The sequence below is a fragment of the Dendroctonus ponderosae genome, unplaced genomic scaffold (assembly GCF_020466585.1).
Source record: "Dendroctonus ponderosae isolate FM_Combo_2020 unplaced genomic scaffold, Dpon_F_20191213v2 Dpon_F_20191213_2, whole genome shotgun sequence".
Taxonomy (NCBI): Eukaryota; Metazoa; Arthropoda; class Insecta; order Coleoptera; family Curculionidae; genus Dendroctonus; species Dendroctonus ponderosae.
The window spans coordinates 6,541,917-6,556,593 of NW_026018165.1; the positions used below are offsets into that span (position 1 = coordinate 6,541,917).

Below are 14,677 nucleotides of genomic sequence, written 5' to 3' on the forward strand. Positions count from 1 at the left end.
CATCTCAAACAAACATATTTCTCAGTTAAATATTAGTCACATATCAACTAATTTTCTCAGTTAAAGGCAATTTATGGCTAGGATAATAATTTTGGTGTTTGTGTATTATACGAATTATTAGTCTCCCAAGCAGTAACACTAATAATTAATTTTAGAGAGAGAAACATCTTTCTTTTACAAGCCAAAGAAAGAAAGCAAACATTTACAGGTAGCTTTAAACCCCAGATAAGGTCTTTGCTTTAAACCACTGTTAATAGGCCGGATTGTTAAATTAGATGCTATATCCAATATTCTAACTATTGTAGATATTGCTTGTATAATCTTCATATAATTTTTTTTCACTTTTGATTCACGTTTATTTTCACTTTCAGCGTGATTTTCACTTCTGTGACCTTTAGTTTCGTTTGTTTTTAATTTCTAGCTATTTTAATATATTATGTTTGGATGATAAATATTTTGAATCTTAAAGAATTTGTGACTTGACACAAGTGAGCAAATTAAGTCATCGAGTCATTGGTTAATTTTCAAAAAAGATAGACTCAGATACAATTTTTCGGTAGTAAGATTTATTAGTGCTCCAATTATTTTAGCATATATTTTTTTTACTTAGTAACAAAAATACTTATCGAGCTTGTATGTACCTACCTAATTAATTTGTTCGAATTTCATTAAAACTTTCTGGGCTGCTTTTTGCTTTACATTTTGCATCCTTTTAGGTTCAGTTTCAATGAGTGAGATGGTTTTTGTTTGAAGGTTCATTTTTTCAAACATGATTTTCCTCTCATTATGAGCCCGCAATCTTTACATCTGTCTGTGTTAGAACAATATTCATTTGTTAATTTGTTATTAGCCATACATTTCGGTTTGTCAAACTTCTGGTTTTTCCATTTAAAGTACCTATTCTGTATAGGGATAGTCATATAGCATTAAAGTTAAATATTTAGTCTTTATATTATATTTATTAAACACATAATTTGGAATAATTTTCGTCTTTATTTTAGTCACAAATTGTGGCACAAATCACGGTGTTTTGTCTTTAATGGGTTACAAAATAAGGCGTTTTTTTCCGATTTGCGGCTAAACTTATACAAACATTTGTAAAAATACATCTTTTTTAGTGCTGATTAAGCATGATTTTTTCACAGTACAGGAGACGACTAGTTTTCTAGTTATGTATGTTATGTTATGTTTATTTTTATAAAAAACTACCCGTTTTTACTACAGTTTTCTAGCCCTAAACTGCATCTTCATTTTACTGTTTCCAGTGTTTTCGTGTGGAAACAATCCCAACAACATTTTCTACCTGGTGTTTGCCTGTTATTTTTTTCTTACTTTAAATTATTTTCACTAGCCTGATCATAATTAAGCCTAATTCTGAAGTTGCCTAGAATAAATCCAAAACTCCCTGTATAACTGATACTCGACCCCCAAATCATGGAAACTATCGTCCTAAACATATGCGTATAATTAATAAAATACTCCAAAGGAAACAGGTAATCACAGCAATGAGGTTTTCTTCGGAAAACCTCCGCATTGTCTGCGTTTGCTCTTCAAACTTAAGTTTAAGTCTCGTCATTATTCCATGACCTTTCGTGCACAAAGCCTTTATTTGCGTTTCCTTAAAGGTGCCATAAATCTTTGGAAATTCAACAGCAAATTTGTTATCATTAAGTTGTGCTCGTAATTATTCAACTAGGTAAACTTCCCATGCGAAGTAACAAATAGACAACTCTTGCCCTCGAAACAAGCAGAAATTGATAGCGTAACACAATTCAGCAACGAAATAGAGCAATTACTGGAGCGTAGAGAAACAGGATAGTTTCCTCCATACAACCGAGTCTGCATGTAGGGAATCTCTGACGAAATGGCAAAATGTAGCACGATAAGGCGCAAATTGGGTCGCACCAAATGGCCCCACTACTTGATAACAAGGTTACAAATCGGCCCTTGAAAATTTGATCAAAGGGTAGCGAACACGAGTTTTCGCAATAGCAGATGTCTTCAGTGATTGTCTATGTTATGGCCACATTCAAGACGTCTTCATGTGAATATTTTACGCTGTTTTTGGGAAATTGGTAACATTTTTCATATGACTTTATAGAGATTTTTATTATTTTTCTTTATGCCGTGTCTAATAGTATTTTAAATAGCATTTTTATAAACCAAGAACTAGGACCATTTGCTGCCAACTGTTTATGTTTCCTTCATACTTCGAATTAGAGAGGTTATTTCAAGTTCTATTTTAAGAGATCAAATTTCTATTATCTATTAATTAAATCTCTCTCGTCCTCTGCTTCTATTATTTTCCGTAATTTTTTTTGAGGCTGATGATGCCCAATCTTCTATACATATGATTGAGATGGCCACCTAAAGCACACACTGAAATATTTTTTTCTCAAATAAAATTAACTTTTTTGTTTTTTTACTTCTGGCATCAAATGTTTCGTGTAATATTTTATTGGTTCTTTATACCACTTCATCTTTAGAATATAATTTTTTTGCATGCGAATTGAACGCGTTGAACGTCTTAAAAAACGAGCGACACATAATTGTATGGGCATATTTGCATTGGCATTATATTTCCCTTACAAAGTATGAGCAAGCAATGTATATTTGAGAAAAAACCTTTTTCACGAACCGTTCTTATTATACCGGATGGAGAAAATTAAATGTACAGGATGGTCAACAAAATCAATTTTTTACCTGAACAACATCTCAAATTTAGTTTAAACTATAAAAGGTTGCCCAAGGAAAGTTCCATATCCTCTCCATTCCATTTTTAAATGGAAGATCAAATATGTTTTAATAAGTCATACTATAGAAGATATGAACCTTCTTTGATGTAACGTGAAAAAGTAAGAAAATATAGCACAAAATTCCAAAAATTGTAGACCTCTTCAATAACTACGCACGCAGCATAATTTCTAATGCATTTCTAAAACTATATTCTTACTACTTATTTCTAAATTATAAATGGAAATGTCTACTGTATATCAGAAAATGTGCGTCTTCAAAATAAATAACTGCTGGCTCAAGTTTCACGCTTATATTAAATGGGACTCTCTATATGTTTGACATTATCGGCAAAAAAATCAATGTGTTTCTAAAAGCTATTCTAATATCAAACCTCTAATACCACCCGTTTTCCAGATAATCGTAAAAGGCCCAGAGGAACCTCATATATTATGAAAAAACCAGTTGGTCGGGCTTATGGCATCCTAAAACGGGAAATTTAGACCCATTATTAAAATTTTAATACAGTTTTTGATTAATATCGCACAATATTAAGAAAAACATTATTAAAGCAAAATTGTATTCTATTCTATATATATTTTTCTATATTATGATTAATTAAAACTTACGTATATTTTTTCTAAATAACTAAAAATGTAATCAAATGTTCTGCGTCGTCAATATAATTGTGTTTCTTTAAAGGAACATGTTTCAAACGTATCAACGGTTTCATTCTGTGATGCATGATTCTGCGTCTGAGTAGGTACTTTTACCTTATTTCATGAATGGTGCATACATTAAAACCAAATTTCCAAACATTGAAATTCTCCTATAAATAAGTAAGTTTCAATTAACCATTTAATAGAAAATCTGATGGTTTTTGATGTGATATGGCAAAATGTGAACGCCATGACAGAATAATAATGATCAATAAACTATTTTGCTACTAAATATGCATTTAATTTCAAATTTCTCCTAAATATGTCGCTTATTTTAAACGGACACCCTATATGTTTTTAAGTTATTGGTGGAAAAATTTTATTTTGTTTTGCTTCCCATATAATATTAAGTTAACAAATTATTTATTTTTCATTACTTGCACTTCGCTAGACAAATGTTGAAACAAAACCAATATTTTATGAAAAAACAATTATAACTGACCATAACTTTAAAGTTAACACAATCTGTATCATTAGTAACACTAAATAGGCGTAAAAAAACCATAATTACAATTTCCAAAATTATTCAATAAATCTTAATCATAAATAAACTCATCAAGCGTCCAAATAAATGTCAGTTTCTATTAACTTTCAGCATTTTTTAATGAAATTGCAATTGTCTAGAAAACGCTTAATTTTAGGAGCTAATAGTATATAGGTATAGAAATAAAATAAAATTTTCGTTCAATGCTGGATGGGCTGTCTTTCTATAAGTGCAGGCTCTTTTCGACAACTAATAGGTAGAAAATGGAAGATGGAGCGCCAGCTTGCGAAAAGCTGGTAAGAAGGACAATCAATTTATAAACTTCTAGTGTGACCTTAAATTTTCGAGAAGGTTTTTACCTTTCTATATTTTTTTCCTTTGCTTATTTCAATTAATTGGGCTAAGTTCGGATATACTAAATAATGTTTTTTCTTTCTTTCCAGGTGGCTCGATGCAGCTTTGGGTAAGTTTATTTAATTTTTATTTAATTACATTAATAATTTATTAATAATTTAATTATGCGTTAGCGATTGAGGTTTTTTAAAATATACTGTAGTTGTATACTACACTTTTTATTGTGGTCTAACAGAACTTGCGTCATTTGCGTCATTGCGTCTTTTACTTAGTAATTATCTAACTTGGCTATCGGTAAAATACTTATGTTCCTGTTATACCTTACTTAATGCTTTTTTTTAAGTGCATTCATCTGAAAATGCCTTGTTTAACAACTTTACAGGCTCAAAAAACTTAGTCGGTTTCGGCTAATTTGGGTTAAACATTCTAAATTATTTAAATTCACTGTCTCCACCCAATCAAGGGAGAAGAACCATCGTTAACTTTCAAGCCTTAAAAAGTGGTTGAAAAGGGCATTTTTTTAAAATTTTTGGTTCCACACGAGCTATCGGGTTAATCTTTTGCTAAGTTTTTATAAAACTTTGAGCTTGTGCAGTTATAATGTGGTGCAAAAGCGGCCAAAAACGGCATTGAATTCGGGTCATGATTCGGGATCTCTTAGAGCGATAGCATACTTAAAATGATTTTGAGATGAGCTCTTGATGATGATTCTCCTCTTGGGATTTTTGGGAAAAGTTGTCTAAATGGCAATTCCATATTCAAGCCAGATCATGATTTGTGAAAGTTTTTTTTTGTTGGGTCGCACTATTTATAGCGTTGGAATGTTTAACTTTTTTTAAATTAGTTTTTGCGTAAATATTACTTCTTCTTCTTGGCATCGTTATTAATTAGGAGCTTTGGTATTCGCGCGACTTTGGCAAGATAAAATCAATATTAATTTATTCGTTAATTGTCACTCAAACTTTGCATCAAGATTATGGTTGAGACAGACAAATGTGATTTGGAAAAACTGAAAAACCACCTACAATGAATTAGGAAATTTATCAGCAGCCATATATCAGGTCATAAAAGGCACTTTTGGAAATTACCAGTGGTTGATCTTTAAGCAGGAACTATTCTTAGAGTTTTCAGCTAAATTTTAGCCAACGCTGCTAGTTGATTGTATTAAAACTCAATTATCCTAAAATAATATCCATTATAGATGAATACGGCGAGGGTAAATTTAGCCGCTCAGTTTCCGTGAACATTTGTGCACTTTCCTATACTTCTCATTGCTTATTTGTGCCCACAAATTTAGCTTACATTTGTGGGCCGTCGCTGAGTTGGATATATGATTTTTTCCCAACAAATCCATTTAGTTAAGTATTCTTTGTTGTTCTTCTTGATTGTTAAATAATATGACGACAAAATCTTATAGGTACCTGATCTTATCAGAAATATAAATAATTTGTAAATTATCAATAATTTATTTATTACAGATTCACAATGCTTTACTATTAACACCTTTAAGCCTTTTTATTAAGAATATCATTACAGTAATTTGAAATAATGTTTAAAATTTTGTCCACAAATCAAACGATGCTCTCGAAAGGAAAGTAAATAAATCATCATCAAATAAAATTACGTCATGGTTGTTGTTCAGTGTTACTCAACTCAAGCAAGCAATTGGCAATTTCGCTATTTTTTTTAATTTGTACTAAATTTTTGCATGTTTTCTTATGGTATCAGAAACTTTCCAAGTTATGCTTTATGGAATCTTCACTTTATTTTTCCAATAGGCTTAATAGACAGAAATAATAATTTTTCATTTGGAAACCTGCGTAGTTGAAATGCCTTTTAAAATATGACCGGATTGATACTTTTTATTTATCTTTTGAAAAATGCGTTTTCTCATGCGACCTCAAAGTTTCGATCAACGCAGCTCAGCCTTTATATTACTTTTTCAAATTGTGGATTATTCATGAAGCATTTCAATTTGGTAGTTATTCATTATCCGATATTTCAAATATGGTTACTTAGGGCTTAGTTTAATGTAAAAAGTCGAATATTAGAAAATTTTAACCACATATCGTAGAAGGTAAACATCGTAAAAACTTCGTATTAATGATCTCCAAGATTAGCTAGTAATTCATTGAATATATCTACAGAGTGTCCCATAAGAAATTAAAGGCAAATATCTTGGGCCAAAATACGATTTAGCACAACTTAGCTTAGATGAAAAGTCAACAGAAATAGAAATACAAGGAGTCAAATTATTTCTTTAAAGAATCTCTTAAAAAAATTCTGCATCTGCAGCAAATGATGAGCTTTAAAATCGCCCTAACTTTTTTTTAATAGTTTCAAATAACATCCTGGATATTTGTTTACTGATATTTTCTAAACAAAAAACGTATTCTCACTTCGTATCTCTGAGAACAACGGATTCAGGCATATTTGCAATTCTAGTATTCAATGCGACAAATTTATTGAAAAAAAAATTGGGTATAATAATAGGACAATAATAATTTAATGCACAGTAACAATTTTATGAACACAACAATAAGTAAACTTGATAACACGAAATTAAAAACAGCTTTTGACAAAAGTTCTTCAAACTTAAGATCATTAGCGTCTATACATTTAATAACGCGTTTAGTAAACGATCTTTTAATAAAAATAAATGGTTATTTCGAAATGTCTCCAGATTATTTTGAATTTTTATTAATAATTAGTCTTACGTATTTACCGATTCTTCATACACTAAATACTTCAAGTATCCCCATACTCAAAAATCTAGAGGATTAAGATCCGGACTTGGTGCTGGCCATAGTGTTTCACTTTCCCGATCAATTCAACGGTTCGGAAAATTTGCATTCAGACAATTCCTCCTTACAGTGAGAAATGAGCTGGGATCCATCTGGTTTGAATATCACAGCATGTCTTATGTTCAAGGGAATGTGCTCCAAATAATCAAGTAAATCGTTTTGTAGAAAACCTAAATACACATTTTCACTAAGTAATTTTTTTACGTACGTGCAAATAGGATTAAATGTTTGCAATCGAGTACTTTAATTGCAATTATCTCGAAAACCGTTGATCTTAGGGATACCAACTAGGTATATCCTTTTTATTTAGCACACATTTAAAAATAGCTATTTGGGTGCGAGTTGTAACTTGGCAGTACCAGAAAAAAGATTCGCTGGTTAAATTTGCCACCTTTGAAAACCCCTGAGTAACTAGTTTTAGTAAAAAACTCCCACTTGCTCAAGTTATTTGAAAAAGACCATTTAAAAAACTTTCCCCTGTATTTCTTTTTTCACTGAAATTTCTCCTAAAGTAGGTTGTTTTTTTTGGTTGAAAATGTTTACATCCCAAACCAAATATGTACAGCACTTCTCGGCCTCCGTCTATTCAGGAGTTGTTCATTCCAAAATCACAAAATAAAATTTCCCGCTTGTGTTACTGCTGAAAGGTATTTACTAAATGTTCAAAGTGAGGCATCGTTTTTCAAAATTGAATCTCATCCAAGCAGCAACAGAAGTCATAGTGCTTCAAGCATTTCAGAGGCTTCCACAGCGCGTAGCTCATGTGTAAATTTAAAAGGCTTAATTTTCCATTGTCTCTACAACCGACTCTATAATTTAGAGCTGCTCCAAATTATTTCCTTATTAAATAATTTCACCTCTAAACAATACGTTGCTTCTGCATTCAGCAGGATGAATCCCAACGTTCGCACATTCTCCTTCCTAATGAATGAAAGTTAAGCGGCAGCGTACAATCCTGCTGTACTCCATTTCGGAGCGGTGCTTTTCCTGATTCCTGCGGCAACTCTCCTACTCCTGCAGCTTCCGCAGGGTAAAGTCGAACAGTTTCGCTCGCTATTCCTTCATTAGTCGGTTGCAGTCCTGCAACATTCGGCAGGATGGCGGTGTGGCGGTCGTGAATCTGACGGATAGCGTCGCGTGTTTGCTTCCGCACGTGCTCCGAAATCAAACAAAATTCCTGCAGGTGGATTCTGCAGGATTTTTACTTTCGAGGCATTGAGCGGCTTTTTGGTTTTCGTGCTTTGTCAACGCGAGGCTGAGGAAAATTTCATTGGCTGTTAGGGGTTTGAGTGCGGATTTGAAAGAACAAACTTGGAAGAACATGAAGAAAAACTTTCGTGTTTTCAGATTTTGACAATTTCCGGCGGATGGAATTCAAAAGGTTAGTTGTTTAAAGCGTTTTCGTTAATTTAAGGAATATAAGAGTCAAAAAATAGTTATTTTGAGTTAATTTCCGAAAAAAATATATTATACTATTTTTTAATAAATTTGAATTAGCTTTAGAATATGAAACTTGTACACCACTTTTTTTTTTTTAGTATAGATAATTTTCTAATAATCTTCATAATATGTATATACATACATCCAAATAGATTTTGAATTTTAAGATTTTCTAAGCTGGGCTTTTAGCACTGGTATCGATAAAATAATACTTTAACATCAAATGGCAAATTATATACAAACACAAAGAAACAACAATATGCAATATACATTACAAAATATCTAAAAGTTTGGGATTATAAACATTTTAAGTTATATAACAAAAACTTAAAATTTGGGTGATTCGAGATTATTTAAACTTCTATAAGTTTTTTTTGCACATGTTTTACATACAATTATTTCGTCTTCCTGGAAATTTTTTAACTCACTCATAAGTGTAATGTCATTCTTACACTTTTGGGATAATTTTTTTATTTTGTATAAAAGGTTGCGCTGATTCAACTTTAGTATACTCTTCATATAGGGTTTCGTGGTCATTATTCTGTCAAAAATTATCAAAATTATTTTATATTTCCTAGTTCTATTTATATAGTCCTTCCGAGCTATAAGGAAACTTTTCTCAAAATATCTCCATCCGTTTTAAGGAAATTTTAAATTTTATATTTTTAAATTAAATTTGCTCTAAATATATCTAAATATACTTTGTATAAGCGACATTAAATCGTCTTGTTTGTTTTTTGTTATATATTTGAACAAATTATAAATTACAAAAGTTTCTGTTAAATCGCCCAGAAAATATCTACTGAAACTACTAGTTCTACTTATAATAATTAACATTAATGTTGCATTGAATTAATGTTGAAAAAATGAAAATGAAAACTCAAAAATGAAAAAATATACTACATTTTTGTAATCTCAAGTTATTCTAACTGTAAGCGAACATTCTGCTTTTCTATAGCAATCTTTAACCTGTTTGTCTGCCAATTAAAGCTTGGAATATAACAACATATCTATAAATAAATACAATGAAACTGATTCTTCAAGCCCTAATAGCTAGCTAAAAAAGGTTGCTGATATTTATATATTATATATATTATAAAGTCAAAAGAACAGCGGGTACCAACATGCGGTTAAAAAAAAGTTTAAAAAGAACGTAATGAGCCTTCGATTTGTATTCCAAACTGGATACTATTTAACTTCATAAATTGGTTTTTGGTTGGTTTGGTTTTTGTTTCAAACCATTCTGCTTAGAAGGGAAAGAAAAAAGTTTTTCGAAATTTATGCTTTCGAGCAATTTCTCAGTTTAGCAACAATATTTAGTTAAGATCAAAATAGCATGTACAATATAAACAAACTAGTAAAATATTTAAAAAAAATAAAAATATATTTTTTCACAAATGGGTTTAATAAGTTAATTAAATAAAATACTTTAATATATTCGCATTTTTTTTATAAATAAAAAACTGAAAAATGCGCTTTTACAAACACAAATATATTGGTTCAAATTGTCGCAACAATTCTATTGGAGTTTTGAATATATTTATTCAAAGCACTAAAAATAATAATTTTTGAAAATAAAACAAAAACGTATATAAAGTATATATTTTTTTAATTTCTTACCATTTCAATTTTGTGATTTACATTACACAGTAGGTACGTTCCAAATTCTATAATGGAAGAATATCCCAAAGCTCCGTCCATTGCAATTACATTAGTAAATGTAGCTTACTTAAAATAGTGCGGGCGGTAACTTTAGCAATAAAGTTAAAGGAGCAACTGGGAGGGTCAGTTGTTAGAGAGTATCTATTATTCCGGCGGAAACTAAGTACTAAACTGTAGCAGGTATTAACTTGTAAGCGTTACTTTTTCGTTTTAGTGTTTTAGCTGAATATACCATATAATTTAGTACCAAAGCGATTAATTGACCTGCAATTAAATTCTTCAGTAGAATTCAATTGCAAATATTGAAATATGTTTATTGAGTCAATCAACCACAATATAACATGAAATTAACGAAATTCTGGGAATATTTTGAAAAATTTGTCGACTGTTTTAAACAAGGACATCAAAGGCATTTCCTGGCGATTTTAGGCCTTACCTCCAATGAGGAAATTAATTCGTAAGTTGTTATAGAATCGAAGTTATAAGTTGTTACTTATGTTCATTGGAATATAAAGCCAACTTTGTGAGCAAAATTAACTCTTAAAATCAAAGGACAATATGATTTTGCGGATGAGATCTAAATGGAGTTTATAAAAGAACTTCGTATTACTACAAGGTTATCTTATTTGTCTCAAGACTATAACAGTTGATGGAAAAGTTTATTTTAAGAAATTTAATAATATGAATAATAATAGCTTTGCAATCTTGGAAAAAATTTGCATTATTGCAACAAAAAAATTAAATTAGATTCTCCGAGAATCCGAACCAGGCCATTAATCTTCGATTTAAATTACACATTTTTTTGAAGAGAATAAATAAAAATGCAACGGAAAGTAGACTTCAACTGTTCGAAAATAAACGTAGCGTATTTTAATGTTACACGGATTTGTTGGGTGATAAATAGTCCTCTTGCATTAAAGGAAAAATGATTTTTCATTTTTCGAATCAAGAACTCGCCGAACTCCAATTTTGCCCCGTAGTTGTAAATAAAACCTTAAATGGACTGAACCTTAAGCGAGAATGAAAAAAGGAAGCAAATATTTATTTTAAATTATTCGAACACCCGTTATTAATCATACTAAATTCTATAACTTATTTCAGTAACGTTCGCAAAGCACATTGTATGCTCTCTGCAACGAACTCAATCAATTTACTTTCTGAATAAAAAACTTTGGTTTATCAAGAACATACAAAGTTCGATGCTTAATGATAAAACTGAGCGGATGTTTTTTTTATTTAAACTTTTTTCTTGAATTTTTATATTTTTTAAGCGTTAAAAGTAATTATTCTTCTCTTACTGTCAATCTCTGTAAATACAATAATGATTATACATTCTAATTTTTCATGCATATTAATACTATTTGTATTTAAAACATGCTGTTTTTGTCTTGCTCCATTTTTCTCCTTTTTCCGGATTTTCAAACAATATTTAGGGCTGTTTTTACAGAATCTGTGAGGTTTCCTGCAACTAGAGTTTAAAATCGATTTTACTTTAAAAAGCAATATTTTTAGATGATGCTATGAAAGGTTTGTTGTGGTTTTTAAATTTATTAGTGCGGTTATCGTTCCATAAAGCAAAAGTCGTTATTTATGATTTTCATTCGAATTAATTTCTTTTATGAAATTTGTTGAAAGAAGTGCGACAATGGTTATATTTCGAAATTGAGTGCGGTACGAAAATGAAAGTCGAACCAAATCTAATTGGAGATTCTATATAAAAGTAAATGAGCTTCTGTTGAACATTCAAGTTATAAATTAGAAAATTCCATATCTAAAGCTGGAAGGTGCCGCTTTAAAGTTGAGTTAAGATTGACGAATAATGTTGAAATATATTTGAAGTTATATTTTGTATGATTTGAGGAAGATGTATGATTTGAAGAAGATAGTATAATTTGAGGAAGATGTAACAATTTAATTTACCTCATATTCCATTATCAACAGTTACTCAAAATCATGACTTGATTATTGCAGTAGTATTAAGCTGCGAAAGTATGCGAAGATTTTCCGAAAATTCTTCAAAGAGTACAAGGCAAAGGAATCTTGAACTCAAGACAACGCATCGAAGCACGTATTTATTCGTCAAGGCAAGCTCAATAATGCCGATATTAATATGCTTTCGGGGTTCCTGAAATTGGTAAAGTGAAAAGTTTTTCCATCTTTGTCTTTATCGAAATATTTTTTCTTCTTCTAGTCTTAAATTCTTATTAATTCCTGTTAAACTGCGAATCGTAGACATTACGATAAGTCTGCTAAGACTTTCTGGTAAAGGACGGGGCAGGCTGTTTTTCTATAACAAAACTTTATTGAATTTTAGCACAAAAAATCATCAATCATGCTGATGATACAAGCTTGCTTATTTCATATTGTTGTGTCATTAATACAGAAGCAAAAGCTAAGGCTGTAGTATCAAATGCCAGTGGCTGGTTTAACAAAAAGAGTTTGGCGCCTAATAATAAAAAACAGCCTGGTAGACTCTAGAATACGCAGATCAACAATAAATAACAGTAAAAAAATTATGTGGGTTTCAAAATGTGCAAATCTTGGGATTCTTATGTAGACCGTATAGCCACGAAAATGAACAAGATTTCATACACTCTCCAATATTTATCAAATCACACAAATTTTATGAGGAAAAGCTGTGTCAACTGCGAGAGAGCGTTTGTTTGTGACTAAAAACTATTTTATGAATTAAAACTAGATAGATATGCACACTAATTTTATATAAGAACAGATAACTATTTCAATGATGTGTATCAAAAACAATAACCAACAAGAACAGCTAAATATGCAATATTTTATATAATATTATATAAGACAAATTTTGAGTAAATGTGGGACCAGTAGCAAATATATAATATATATAAAATAATAGCAAGTTCCAAATATAATTAACTATTTTTAAAGCTCAGACTCATTCAAAAAAGCTATTTTTGAATGACTGGCAGATATCGACTCCTACCCTATAGAAGAGTATATTGATTGCAAAAACTATGAGAACGTATTAAATGGTGTTATGTTAATTTATTGTTTTTTTACTGTAACTGTTTTATTTTATATTTTGTAGTGTATTATAAATAGGATCGTTAATATTAATGTTGTAAATTTATCAGTGTTTTCAAAATGGGAGACTCTAAAGTTACAATTAAATTAAAGAACACGATGTCGAAGAATCGCAGGACCCTCACACTTTCAAAATGCTTGCAGACATATTTTGATCCCGTCGTCCATTCTTGAAATGGGCCGTTTATTTTAATATCGGAATGGAAAGTCTACATTGCAGAATGTTGGCACCACTGAAATTGAAAGCTTGGCTTAAGAATTAGTTGCGGTTGGAAACTCCTGGAAAATATATTTCTAGTGCACATTTTTAAGAATTACTCCAGAGTTATAACTAACAAGTCGAAGGTAAAGACTTGTAAGTGACGGAAAAGATCTTTGCAGGCTTGCTCGTCTGATTTGGATGGAGCCACCGAATTGTACTACTCTTGTGTAAATAGTAATTTTTAAAACTTGTTGCTTAATTTGTTATTAGATTACCGTAACGCAGATATATGTCATCTAATAATTTTTTTGCTCCTCGTCGTTTGTTGGATGTTAACTTGCATTGTGGCATTATGCAACCGCTGTGAGGTGCCTAGAAAAATCTAATTGCTTATTTACTTTTCATATTATTGCCTGATGAAATTTAACTGGGTTTGGCATTTAAAAACTGCTTTAAAAATAATTTGATTGTCACATCTAGGCAATGTTTTAAATACATTATTTACCCATAGGTTTATCTTATTAGAACTTCTCCGAATAAAAAATATTTCTAGGTTTGTCTTGGGCGAAAGGATGGGCGAAAAGATCTTAGCGAGTTTTGTTAAGGATTTTTTGCATGGCACTGCAACTAATTTAAAAATGATACTAATATTTCTTCCTGGGCTTCAGTCATTTATTGTCTATTTATCAATTAAAATACGTTTCGGTGTTTTCAACCATCATCAGTTTCTCTAAAGTAACAGATAGTAAAAAAAAAATTTTCATGAATTTAAAAACAATCACAGTTCGTCAACAGCTTCATCATATCAAGCACTAAAATACATCACAATTGCAACACTTTAAAACATTCTAAGATTAATTAGGCCTAACAGATGATTAGTCAGAACAATCAATTCTGGGAAGAGACTAGAATTCTTTGTTCAGATACTCAATTATTTTTACTTACATGTGTAGCGTTGTTGCTACTTTAAGCCTTGGTATATATTTGGAGTTTTAATTTTGTCCATTTTGCACACAAAGCGAAATACTGTTTATATTGATTTCTTTTACTTTCAGCTATTTTTCTTTGCTTTCTAAGAATATTATTTTTGGTTTGCAAAATTCTTCAATATACCGGGTGTTAGCTAATATTCTATGTTTATTTCATTTAATTAATGTATGATATACTGACCTAAGATTGTCGGTATCCGATCTGAAATTCATAGCATTGTTATGTTTTT

The 14,677-nt window shown here is 30.6% G+C and overlaps 1 protein-coding gene across 1 annotated transcript in view; it reads left to right on the plus strand.

The window, feature by feature from the left end:
• The first annotated feature begins 8,089 nt into the window (after window positions 1-8,089).
• LOC109538354 (monocarboxylate transporter 2) overlaps window positions 8,090-14,677 on the plus strand; it is a 163,262-nt gene continuing 156,674 nt past the window's right edge. The window contains exon 1 of the mRNA XM_019905566.2: window positions 8,090-8,475. The gene's annotated coding sequence lies outside the window, so the exon portion shown is untranslated. The remainder of the gene's footprint in view (window positions 8,476-14,677) is intronic.